The sequence below is a fragment of the Perca fluviatilis genome, chromosome 5 (assembly GCF_010015445.1).
Source record: "Perca fluviatilis chromosome 5, GENO_Pfluv_1.0, whole genome shotgun sequence".
In the NCBI taxonomy this organism is placed as follows: Eukaryota; Metazoa; Chordata; class Actinopteri; order Perciformes; family Percidae; genus Perca; species Perca fluviatilis.
This window is the reverse complement of record NC_053116.1, coordinates 1,797,350-1,810,799: the sequence shown is the minus strand read 5'-3', so window position 1 is coordinate 1,810,799 and position 13,450 is coordinate 1,797,350. Positions and strand designations below refer to the sequence as shown.

General features: G+C 42.1%; 1 pseudogene; it reads left to right on the top strand.

The window, feature by feature from the left end:
* The first annotated feature begins 7,034 nt into the window (after nt 1-7,034).
* Nucleotides 7,035-9,115, top strand: LOC120558479 (annotated as a pseudogene).
* The last annotated feature ends 4,335 nt before the right edge of the window (nt 9,116-13,450 follow it).

Genomic DNA, 13,450 nt, shown 5'->3' with positions numbered 1-13,450 from the left:
AGGTGTCATTGAACTTAGCAGAGAGCTCCTTCTTCATTGGTGATGGTTTGGCCCCCCCTATGCTTAAGCCACGCCCCCTTTCATAACTGGTGACCCGTTTAATGTAGAGTCTTGTATGAGGTGTCATTGAACTCATCAGAGAGTGCCTTCTTCATTGGTGATGGTTTGGCCCACCCCCTACGCTTAAGCCACGCACCCTTTCATAACATTTGAACTGTTTAAGGTAGAGTCTTGTCTGAGGTGTCATTGAAACTCAGCAGAGTTTCCTTTTCATTGGTGATAATTTGCGGTGTCTGAGTGCACGGCCGCAAGGGAGCGGCCCTCCGCCAGTAACCCCGTCAGCATAGGGGAGCGAGGGGCCGGTCCATCGCTGCTTGCAGCTTTAATTACAATTAAAATTTTGTCACGCCACTTATATTACAGCTACCCGAAGGTCTTAAAAGCTAACTGTTGTGTCCGGATTTCAATTTAATGTATTTTTGTGAATTCGAGGGGTTTCGTTAGCTGCTAGTGTCCCTTCAATCTTATGGGTAAAGCTCGCTGCTAGTTAGCTACACTTTTGGCATAACTAGAGTATAATTACAGTTTTAATTTCATCACGCCACTTATATTACATCTACCCCAAGGTCTTACAAAGCTAACAGTTGTGTCTGATTTCAATTTAATGCATTTTTGTGAATATGAGAGGTTTCTTTAGCTGCTAGTGTCCCTTCAACCCTATGGGTAAAGCTTGCGGCTAGTTAGCTACCCTTCGGCATAACTAGAGTATATTTACAGTTTGAATTTCATCGTGGGGATGTATATCACAGCTACCCTAAGGCCTTACAAAGCTTAGCTAACACTTTTGTCCGATTTCAATTTAATGCATTTTTGTGAATTTCAGAGGTCTAGGAGGAGGCTAACTAGCTCTTATTTATAGAGCTCTACACAAGCCGCGGGCTCTATCAATTAGACTCGTGTACAAGAGGCGTTTATTTCCCTGATCGTTTGTTTAAATAACTCAACACACATATCCATTATAAGATTAACTGGAACCTGTGGTAAGAGATTGCGGGCGTAACAAGCTCACTGACCGCACTCTCACACAGCGGCCATTTAGCAGGAAGAGGGGAGGGAGAGCAGCGAGCTGCAGGCCCTGGAGCTCTGTCAGGGCAGCAGTGTTTGGTAGTCCAGTAACCTTTGCGCGGGTATCAAGCACCGCAGGCTGCCGGCCGTGACAGAGCTCCATTTAGCTCATAGCCGGCCGAGGTCTGTGAAGGAGAACAGGCCGGGGGGCGCAGGCAGTAACCCAGGAAGCACCGGCCGCTGAATTCTGACACAAAGTCGGACAAAATTTGCAATTAGCCATACATTTTTGTAAAACGGCCCATATTTAACCTCTACATAGTTGTTTTATCGCATAAAAAGTCTCAGAAGTGAATTTAGTGATAAAATAGCAGATGAACGGTGTATACAATTTCTGAGGTCTGCGCGACCTATTCAGAAGACTACCTGATCTCAGATCAGTGGTGTAGCCTATGTAAATGTTGGGGCATGACAAGAGACTAGAGCCAAATAAGGAGGAACGTCAACTTGGTGGTTCGTTGAGATTTGCCCGTTTTCAGAGTCAGTTTCAAATTGTGAGATTTGCAGAGGAAAGAGGTGTCAATGGGATTTTGAGGTTCTATGTATGTCCTATTTACCCACCAAACTGTCGTTATTCAACTATGACAAGGTAAAATCGGTTTAGCATTCTATCACTCCTTTAACCCTCCCAGACCTAAGGGCATTTTTACAATAAAATTTCCGTCTGGTTTTATTTACTAAAAAAGCTTGTAAAACATCAACCCTGTTGTGCACAGACAATTGACAAACCTCTTTTTTCGACAAATTGGACTGTCAGCATATTTGTGTTGCATTGATGTCACCTGAATGTAAAATAAGTTATGGGACCATAAAGACAAATGAAAAAATAAAACGGAAATTGAATCACTAAAATATTTATTGAAATCACACACAAATAAATAAAAGCTAAGCTTTTTTCTCCTGGAAAACAGTTTGTTCATGTCTTTGGAGTCCTGGAGCTCAGGAATAAACATGACAACTTATACAGAACCAAATGTATTTACATTTTTCCAAAAAAAAGTCCAGGCGTTTTTGGCCTCATGATATTCACTGGTGCCAAGCCTCAAAACAGTTCCTGTCAGCAATCACACAGAGGGCCACATCACAGGCTTTGCACTTCCAGGGGGTGGCCTGTTGGACCTGCCTTGTCTGCTTGCAGTTCACACATTTCCTTCTACCATAGGTGGCCTTCTTGCTGGTTTCAGTTTGTTCTGATGTTGGCACAGGTACATGGTCACTTTGTTGCTGGGTGGGGGGGACAGCAACTGTAACACCACAGAGTTGGGCTGTCAGCTCCTCCAGAAAAGCCCTGTGGGTCATGGGCTGTTGCTGCTTCTCTTCACAAACTTCCTTGTGAAGTAAGTAGCTGTTGGTCGCAGCAATGTCCGGAAAAGAAAAACAATGTCCTGTACCATCTCATAGTCTTATGGTGAACTGAGTAATATTGGATGAGTTGATCAGAAAGATCAACACCTCCCATATTTTTGTTGTATTCAGTGACCGGGGTTGGGCATGGAATGGATTTGGTGTTCCAGCCTCCATCCTGAGTTCTTACCCTTCTCTGAACTGTGTTGCCAGAGAAGGCCGGGTGAATTGTGGAGCAGACAGAGACTTCCCGAGTGTCCATCCACTTTACAAAACCAGAGGGGCCGTCACGGATCCACCTGATGGTGCCCCTAGGATCCTTTTTGGTCATGGCATTTGTGGTTGTCGGGGGCATCCTCGTCTGTTGTCCCTGTAGGTGCCACATGCTCCAAAGTTCATGTTGTAGAGATCCGTGAATAGCTTTGGACTTGTGTAGAAGTTGTCTACATACACATTGTAGCCACTCCCTAGGTATGATTTGTTCATGAGGGACATAACCGAGTCGTATGCCAGTCCTACACCAGAAGCAAACACAGACTTCCCCGTGTATACAGCAAAGTCTAAAGTGTAGCCAATGCTGCTGTCTGCCAGCACAAAAAGTTTGAAGCCCCACTTAGTTGGCTTCGCCTTCATATATTGGGTCATGCCAGTGTGAGCCTTTGTTGCCACCATCCTCTCGTCCACTGAAAGGTTCTGCCGTGGGTGATAAAATGCTCTGCATGCATGTTTGATGTCATCTAAAAGGGGCTTCAGACGAAACAGCTGGTCATAAGCTGGTGTCCCTCTCTTCCGGTCGTTGTGGACATCTTCATCAGGGTCGCTCATGTGGATGTTCCAGGAAATGACCTGATACCTGTCACGTGCCATCACTGAGTGGGGAAACTGTTGGCTGAAAATGGTATTTGTCCTCCAGTAGTCCCGGATATTTGTCAGTCTCACCAGTGCAAAAAAGAAAGTCAGTCCTAAATATTTGAAAAATTCTTCAACAGTGAAGTTTTTCCAGGAATATTTTTTGCCACTGGCAATGTTTTTGCAGCGTTTGTATTTGTGTTATTACACAACGTGGTTGCTACACTGTCACGAACAAAAAGTTTGAAAAGGTCCAATGGTGTGTATATGGATGTGGGGCTGAGCTGATGTCCTGGCTTTCTTGCCGGGGACGAACCTTTTGGGCACTGGAGGGATGTCTGGCTGACTCTCACTGTTCCATGATGGAGTTGGGGCTGCTGGCTGTGGTGATCTAGATCTTGACCTAGTGGATTGAGGACTCTGTCGACCCCTCAAGCTGCCGGATCTGGATCTGGATCTGGATCTGAACCTTGACCGTGCTCTCCCTCGTGACCTTGACTGCAGCCGTCCATGACCTATTCCTGGCAGCTGCTGGGATGCTGCAGCAGAAGTGGAAGGCTGGGATGCTGCAGCAGAAGTGGAAGGCTGGGATGCTTCAGCAATAGTGGAAAACTGGGATGCTGCAGCAGAAGTGGAAGGGCCCTCCTCAGCAGAAGAATGGGAGATTTCCTGTTTGGCTTGGGTGGGTGGGCTGGTGTCTTCTTCATTATCACGACTGTAAAACAAATAAATAAAGCAAAATATTAGATCATACATATCAGATCAATGAGTGTTTTTGTATTTTATTTCTCACATAAGATAACAATGGCTGAGATTGCTACTGTACCCCCACCCCACCACAGCTAAAAGGTGAGCAGTGTTGAAAGCCCTACCCCCACTACAACATCCTTGCAGACATTCTCTCCACAGCTAAAAGGTGTGAAGTGTTGAAAGCCCTACCCCCACTACAACATCCTTGAGACATTCTCTCCACAGCTAAAAGGTGTGAAGTGTTGAAAGCCCTACCCCCACTACAACATCCTTGGTGTGTATCTCTAGGTAAACTCACTAAACCTCAGACAAGAAATGGCTGAGAGACAAAGTGTAATCCACAAGTCTTACTACTCTGTAACAAACATAGAAAAACGAAATACTTTTACCGAACTTATTTTTACATATTTAGAAAACGCTACTGTGCGCATTTCTATTTTATCGTATTACTTTTTTTACGTTTTTTTTTTTAATACTTTAACAGTAAAAAATAAATGGTACTTACTCTTCAGCGGGGTCTAGACCATCCTGGTAATCTAGTTCCTCATCTGTCAAAAGCTCTCTTCTCCTGAATATCCATCATCCTGCATGGCATCAAAAAGGCCAGCGCTTGATAAACGTCCATATTTCTGCGACGATCCATTTTTCTCCGTGTTTCTCTGTGTATCCTCAAAACTACTTTGCCGTGCGTCTCTCTCTCCACGATATCAGAGCTGCAGTTCATGCGTAAGGATATGGACGACTGAGGAAGAGCCATTATTGTACATAATTCCACCCATAATGAAAAGAGAAGGGAGAGTGAATTGAGAAAGGTGAGGTAATCCAGAGATGATGGTTTAACCAGGCATGACTAGGTCTGTCTGTCATATAACATTTACTGACAGTCATACACCTCCAAATTAAGATTACCAAAGTTTTCATGATTCATCTATGGGGAACATTAATATCTGTACCACCTTTATTTTTAATCCACCAACCCCCACTCAAAAAACAAAAACGTCAACCTCATAGTGGTGCTAGAGGAATAGTCAGAGAATCACCAAAGTCATCAGGATTTCTCTTCACAATTTCACGGCAATCCTTTGAATATTTGTTGAGATATTTAACTGATGACCAAAGTTGTGGATTAACCAAGTGAGGGAGGTGCAGTCTTGGTGGGAGATGACAAGCACTTGGATGAGCATGTGGGTTGACTCCCTAGTGAGGAAGGGGTTAATCCTCCTGATGTTGTCCAGGAGGAATCTGCAGGAGCATGCCACCGGTGCGATGTTGGCAACAGTTCATGTCTACAGTCACATCCAGGTTCTTCACTGTCTGAATTGGTATCGCTTCAGTATGATCATTGGTGATGGACAGGTCTCGGCACTCACATCAGTTCCTCTGGAAGGAACAGAAGCTCAGTCTTCTCTAGGTCGATCTTAAGTAGGTATCTTGACACCCACTCTGAGATATCTGTCAGGCAAGCAGTGCTAAATGAGAGGAAGATCTGGGGTCTCATTTATAAAACTGTGCATAGGATCCTTACTAAAAGTGTACTTATGCCCAAAGCCTAAAACGGCGTAACGGCAAAAAAAAGTCTTATTTATAAAACATATTTATAAAACATATGTAAGCCATGTTCCTTTTTATAAATCACAGATTACCCACAAGTGTGCATATGTGAATCAGCCTCTTATCCCGCCATGTACACGCATTTTTAACCATAAATAGTCAATGCAAAGCACCTCATGAATGCTGATCAGTATGTTAATGACCCTGGCAGTTGTTCTTCGTTCGCTGAATCATGACGACTGGCGGAGAAAAAGCAAAAAAATCTCAGATGCTTTTGAATTGCTGCAAATTGAATTATAATTCCGGCCTGTTCTTTCACAGTGTAGGGAAACCTGAGGTATAGACTACCTATATTAATAATACCTTCCAAAACAAAGGCATTACGGCACTCGGGGGACAGCTTTGATATACCAGACCTATATGATAAGATTTAACAGAACTATATATTATATCCAAACAAGGCTTAGCAATAAAGTTGAAGATTATATATAATATTTATGTAAAACGCTAACCGTCTGCCATTTCCCTCTGGAAACAGCCGGTGGCCCCCAGAGTGGTAGGACCTCTATTTGGACCGGGATGTCATGGTTCCGGCACGTTCCCCCTTTACTGGACCCAATTCAGTACATAGATCCAAGAGTTCAGCTTTAGGGTACACATTACATCACACAAGTGTCTCTGGGAGGGGAAATAAAAGCAAGCACTGCTGTCCGGACCTGCCAGACAACCATGAGTGGACTGTCTGCAACAGACGTCAAAGACTGTTTGTCAGTTGAGGTCTCTGCTAGCTTTGCAAGTACTGCTAGCATTAAGGTTGAGTACAAACACTGTCAGGCAAAGAAGCAGAAGTTAGGCTCTGGTCAAAGTTTCAGCAGCACATTTAATGAACGTACCACAGAGGTCATTGGTGGAAACATCAACGAGGCTGACATCCTCTTTGAAGGCCAATCAAACCCCTCTGTCTATAACAACTGGCTTAGCTCTCTGAAAACCACACCTGATGTGGTCCGATACAGCATAAATCCCCTGCACACCATACTGCCAACCGGTCATATTGCCAGAGCTAGACTGAAGCAAGAGGTGGAGTAGTACATCAAGAAAAATGCAGTGTTGAAAAAATGCTCAGAAACCTGTAAGATTGGGCACAGAGCCAGCAAAGGGTATCCTTGTGCTTGTGTTTGCACCAGTAGTCAGAATATCAAGTCAAACTGCTGTCCTGCTGGGAAAGGTCTTATTTTTTATAGTTTATTGATACAACTTAAGGACATATATTTCTCCTTTTAATTGCTTGATGAATGTTTAGTACTGTCAACAACAGTTGACACATACACACACACACACACACTTATAAAATGTGTGAGAATCACATAGGCAAATAATCAAGACTCCACCTCCACATTACCACTATAACATGGGTCAGACATTGTAAGTTACTGAACAGAGCTTGCTGTCAACAGCCGAGGTAAGACCCCTGAGTTCTCCCTATCTAGTATAGTAGACAGCGTAGTATAGCATAGTATAAGCTATTCCTCAGTCATAAGTTTAGTGATATCCAATTTATATTGAAATATTACATGAATTTTTTAACTATTCTGTGTCCATGCCTTTAACCTTCTGTCCCTATTGATTTCTTCCATACAGATGGCAAGGCTGTGGCATCTCATGCTCCTGTGCTGGGCATGGAGTCCTCTGTGTCTTCCATCCAGTGTAAGCTTCATTGTGTACACCGCAGCAATGTGAAAAGGCTCACTTTGTCCCTGGTTACAATCTGGGTGGAGAAGGCTTCGATATCGTCACAATGGGGCGGAAAGGTGCCTATGTCATTGACACTGAAACATGGAAGCTTGGCAATGGCACTTGCAGGCTATACACAAACAGCTACATGAATAGAGAGCGCCAGAAGGTTCCAGCTGCCATGGTGGACTGGAGAACCCTCCCCAAGTGCAGTTTAAAGGTCTCCGGTATCCAGTATGATTCTGTCGAAACTCTTGTCAATGATTCTACATCATCCGTGTCCAATGATTGGAAAATTGGCCTTGGAAATCCCTTTAGATCCGTCTGTCACTCTTGGTGTTGGTTTTGGAGGTTCCCACTCCAAAGAATCTACCCTTGCCATGCAAAAGTCGAAACAAGACCACTACAACTTCTTTAGACATTCTGTCTACTGTAGCTTCTACCGGTGAGTATATGCACAGATATTTGTCTTTTTGTCATTAACTTCATGCTTAAAGTGACAAATATGAACATTACTGTAATCTTAATACTTAATACTGCAACTGACTACAAATGACGATCCCTGTGTTTTACAGCTACAGAATGGCAACAAAACCTCCACTGAGTCATGACTTTAAATCAGTTGTGAACTCCCTTCCGTCCTATTCACGTAAGACAGAGACATCATATCGCAGTCTGATCGACACATATGGTACACATTACATCACACAAGTGTCTCTGGGAGAAATAAAAGCAAGCACTGCTATCCGGACCTGCCAGACAACCATGAGTGGTCTGTCTGCAACAGAAGTCAAAGACTGTTTGTCAGTTGAGGCTCTGCTAGCTTTCGCAGGTACTGCTAGCATTAAGGCTGAGTACAAACACTGTCAGGCAAAAGAAAGAAGTTAGGATCTGGTCAAAGTTTCAGCAGCACATTTAATGAACGTTATCACAGAGGTCATTGGTGGAAACATCAACGCAGGCTGACATCCTCTTTGAAGGCCAATCAAACCCCTCTGTCTATAACAACTGGCTTAGCTCACTGAAAACCACACCTGATGTGGTCCGATACAACATAAAACCCCTGCACACCATACTCGCCAACGGTCATATTGCCAGAGCCGGACTGAAGCAAGAGGTGGAGAAGTACATCAAGAAAAATGCAGTGTTAAAAAAATGCTCAGAAAACCTGTAAGATTGGGCACAGAGCCAGCAAAAGGGATCCTTGTGCTTGTATTTGCACCAGTAGTCAGAATATCAAGTCAAACTGCTGTCCTGCTGGGAAAGGTCTTGCAACATTAAAGGTTTTCAGGCTATATGCAAAAAGGTCTTTATGATGATAGGTGGACTCAGACAGATGGTTCAGTGGTGGTTAGTTACAGTGATAAGAATAAGCGTACTGTCATCATAAATAACAATGACAATTCTAAATGGCCAGAGACATTTGAGTTTGGACCCATCGTCATTAACATGAAAAAAAACTTAAGTTGGGTGTTTATGATGAGGATTCTTACTGGAACAGTGATCCGCTTCGGTGTTCATTTGATCTGCGTAAAGGAAAAGTGGCGACAGCTGCATGTTAAATCACGGTACCTTCTTCTTCTCCTACATAGTAGAGTGTGCACCAAGTCTTGGTGGTGACCAATGTCAAGAATACATCCCCTCCCCGATGAGTCCCTCTTTGGGGAAGGTCTTCCACACTAGAAACGGGGTCCTTCTTGGAGAGACAGGGAAGAGGAATGCTACATCAGTCAGTCAGGTTAAGGTCAGCGGTCGGCCTTGAGATGGGGTGTAGTGAGAATAAGGATTTAAGTTTATTATTATCTTGCATCTAGTTAATCGCATATTTCACACTGTTCTTTATTTGACTTTTGTTAACAAAATAATTACACATACTCAATTTCTCAAATGTAATCCAAATACTGCATGTGTTTGTGTGAAATGTTCTTTTCTTCTGCTTCTGTTAGTTAAAAAACTCTGCCAATAAAGCATTGACAAAGACAACACAGGTGTCAGTGTGATTTATTGTAATAAAAATACTGTGTAGTTTTGTGGTTACATGTAAAGTTGAAATGCATAATCATACAAATGCAAGCAAACAACTGCGTCAATGTGGCACACGTAGAAGGCTCTTCTCATTTTTTCCTCTTCATTTCATTCGATCATTCCTATACATGTTAGGGCGCTGACAAAACTGATGTTGTTTCTGGGCATTATGTCCATGAGAGGGCAACTGTAAGAGATACATAACTACTTTATAGGTATATTTATTTCAACAGAAACATATTTTAAAAGATCTATATGCCTACACATTACAAAATAAACCATAAAACGTCATATACTCTAAATCTTATAAATTGTTCTTTATATTGCAATTCAGTAAGTTACTGTGCTCAGCATAAGTAAATACACCCATGCTAAACTTAACTAAAACTAAAAATCTTTGGAAATTGATTCTTAATGATGGGTGTATTCACTTATGCTGAGCACTGTAACTCGAGCCCAAGCTGTTTCTTGATACAACTTAAGGACAGATACCTCTCCTTTGAATTGCTTTGATGAATATTTAGTACTGTCAACAACAGAACATAGTCAATAGTATTTGGCCATAACTCTGTGTTGAACAAGAACCACAACCCCCGTTGAGGCTACAGATCTCATACCTATGAGATAACTGATCTTGTAAGTGCAATATCTTTTTAGAAATTAGACGTAAGCAGACGTAAGTAAGTAGAGTAAGTGAACTTTATTTATATAGCACCTTTCACAGACAAAGGGGTCACAAAGTGCTTTACAGTAAAACAAAAACAGAGCAAAGACAACACATACAAAGCTATATGGCTAATAAAATGCTTGTCTAAAAGATGAGTCTTCAGGTGTTTTTAAAAGGTTTCCAGAGAATCCAAAACTCTCAAGGCTAAAGGGAGAGAGTTCCAAGAGCCCTGGGGCCACCACCGAAAATGCACGATCACCTCTTGTTTTAAAACGTGTTCTAGGAACAATTAAGAGCTCCTGGCTTGAAGACCTCAAAGAGCGACAGAAGGTGTGTCGTGCAGTAGTTCCCTGGATGAACGAGGGAGCTTGGCCATGTAAAGGCTCTATAGGTAATAGTTAAAATTTTTAAATTCACTCTAAAACCAATCGGTAGCCAGTGAAGAGCCTTAAGCACAGGAGTAATGTGCGACCCTCCTGCTGGTCTTAGATAAAAGTCTTGCTGCTGCATTCTGTACGACTTGCAGTGAGCCCAAGGATGATTTGTTTAAGCAGGTGTATAGTACATTGCAATAATCCAAACGAGAGGAAACAAAAAGCATGAACAAGCATCTCCATCTCTCTTTGAGAAACCACAGATCTAATTTTAGCAATGTTTCCTGAGATGGAAAAAACAGGAACGAACCACAGACTTCACATGCTGTTAAAAACATAGATTTGTCAAAAATGACACCCAGATTACACACAGCATTACGTAACCACTGATAGAGACCCAATGGCCTGCCTAATCCTAGGGTAATGTTATCTGGGGCAAAGATCATCACCTCAGTTTTGTCAGAGTTTAATTGCAAGAAATTGTCAGGCATCCATTTGTTAATGGAGGCTAAACAATTATGCAGCAAGGACAGTTTGTCTAGCTTATCGGGCTAAAAGATAAATATAACTGGATATCATCAGCATAACAATGGTAAGATATACCTTGAAAACTACCTAATAATTTTACCAAGAGGAAGCATATAAAGACTAAATAGCAAAGGGGCCAAGCACAGAACCTTGGGGGCACACCACAAGACAAAGGAGCAGAGTCTGACAAGTAGTTCCCATAGACACAGAAAAACTCCTGTCTGAAAGATATGAAGAAACCAGTCCAGAGCTGATCAGTAATGCCCACCGTTGTTTTTCAGTCTTTCAATCAGAGTGCAGTGGTCAACCGTATCGAACGCTGCACTCCAGATCCAGGAAGGACTAGAACAGAACATTTACCCCATCAGCAGCCATCAAAATGTCATTAGAGACTTTTAGGAGAGTAGTCTCAGTTGAATGGTTTTTGAAAGCCAGACTGAAATTTATCGAAAATATTATTAGAATCCAAAACTCTATTTAGCTGGCTCGCAACAACCTTTTCTAAAAAATTTTGAAATGAAAGGCAATTTAGAAATAGGCCTGTAGTTTTTAAACAAAGCTGCATCAAGATTGTTCTTTTTCAATATGGGCTGGACAACAGCATGCTTAAAACAGCTAGGGACCTGGCCTAGCTGAAGAGATAAATTTAAAAATTGAAACCAAACATGGTCCCGGGCAGATGTAATGTTTTTAAAAATGAAAGATGTTGGTAAAATATCAACAGGACTTTGGGAAGGTTTCATCGGGCCCACTAGCCTAATTAAGTCATTCAGGGACAAGGGGCAAAAGGAGTCCAGTACCGAAAGTGTCTGATGAGTAACAATATGATGCTTACTGATGGAATGATGCCTGCCCTGATAGCACTAACCTTGTCCACAAAATGAGACAAAAAACGGTTGCAGTCCACATTTGAAAACACAGGGACAGTACCGTAATAGGAGAAACAATGTTGTTAATAGTTTCAAACAGAGCTTTTTGGATTGTTTTACAGGAAGAAATCAACCGTAAAATAAGAGGCTCTAGCCTCCTTGATCGTTTTCATTTAGGTCAATTAAGAGCTCTTTAAGATACAAGCGATGGACTTGGAGCTGAGTTACTTTCCATAAACGCTCAGTTCTCCGACAGATACGCCTCAAGCTGCGAATGGCATCATTCATCCAGGAGTTGTGCATTAACAGAGGGTAATTCTCCTAATTTTAAGAGCCACTTTGTTCAGCAGCAGGGTGCAATGATCAAGAAAGCGACTGTGCACAAGCATCGGCATCATCAGAAATAAAAACGGAGCTTAAATCAAATCGTCTGAAAATTTCTCAACAGTGAGCGGTTAATAAAAGCGTGAGCTGGACCTCCCGTTAGCAGGCACAGGATCAACATTACAAACAAGATCCAAATGAGATGCATTTGTGATCACTAACAAATACATCATCAATGCAAACATTATTAATGTGTCAAACCATGAGAAAAACAAGATCTAGCGTATGACCCTTGCATGCGTGGGACCCCACACATGCTGAGTAAAATTAAAAGATTCAGTGATATTCTGAAATCAACAGCATTTTTGCAAGTATCATCGTCCACATGAATATTAAAATCACCAGCAATAATCACTTTTCCAGCTTAATGGTGGATGATAAGAAATCAGAAAAATCATTAAGAAAAGATGCCACTGGCCCGGGTGGCCGATATATTAAAATACAATAAAATGAACTGGAACGACCAACTTTAGTAATCTGTAGTTCAAAAGGAAGAGTGCGTGCCAGCTCAATGACTGGCAGATAAAATGTTTTAAAACCACAGCAAGACCTCCACCTCGGCCTGTGAGTCTTGGGGTGCTGATAAAGATACAATCAACAGGACAGAGCTCATTCAAGTGATAATATTCCAAATCCCGTTGCCATGTTTCCGTAAGCAACATAAAGTCCATGTTCTGGAAGTTAATAAATCCACTGAGCAAAAGAGACTTATTTGCAATTGAACGGGCATTTATTAAACCCATCCCTGAGCGATGCAGGAGCATCTGAAGCAGAAAGAGAGCTGCCGGCAGCGCTACTCAGATACCGCGGAACACACACTCGTGGCCAGAGGCAGGTTTTCTGCAGGGCACCCGGACAGGAGCACAGGGCGTTTGGGAAGACAGAGCGGGAACGAGAGCAACCAGCAGCAGCCCGGAGAAGCCAAACACAGGCCACCATTGCATGATTGGATTTGTCACATTATAATGACACAGATGTTGCATATTTCATACATGTATATATGCTGTGTCTAAATGTAAATACATACTACAGAAAATGAATAGAACGATAAAAATGAAATGATGAATCAATAAAATACTATGAGTTCCCAGATACATGTTTGCACATTATTTTACGTTTTGTTGTTCTATATGTCTTATATAGAACAACTATTCAGCATTCAGTTATCAAAACCACACATACAAAGCAGGCATGGCATCCTTTTGTAGTAAGAAAAACATTGTGAAATATTCAATTCTTATGGTAATCCG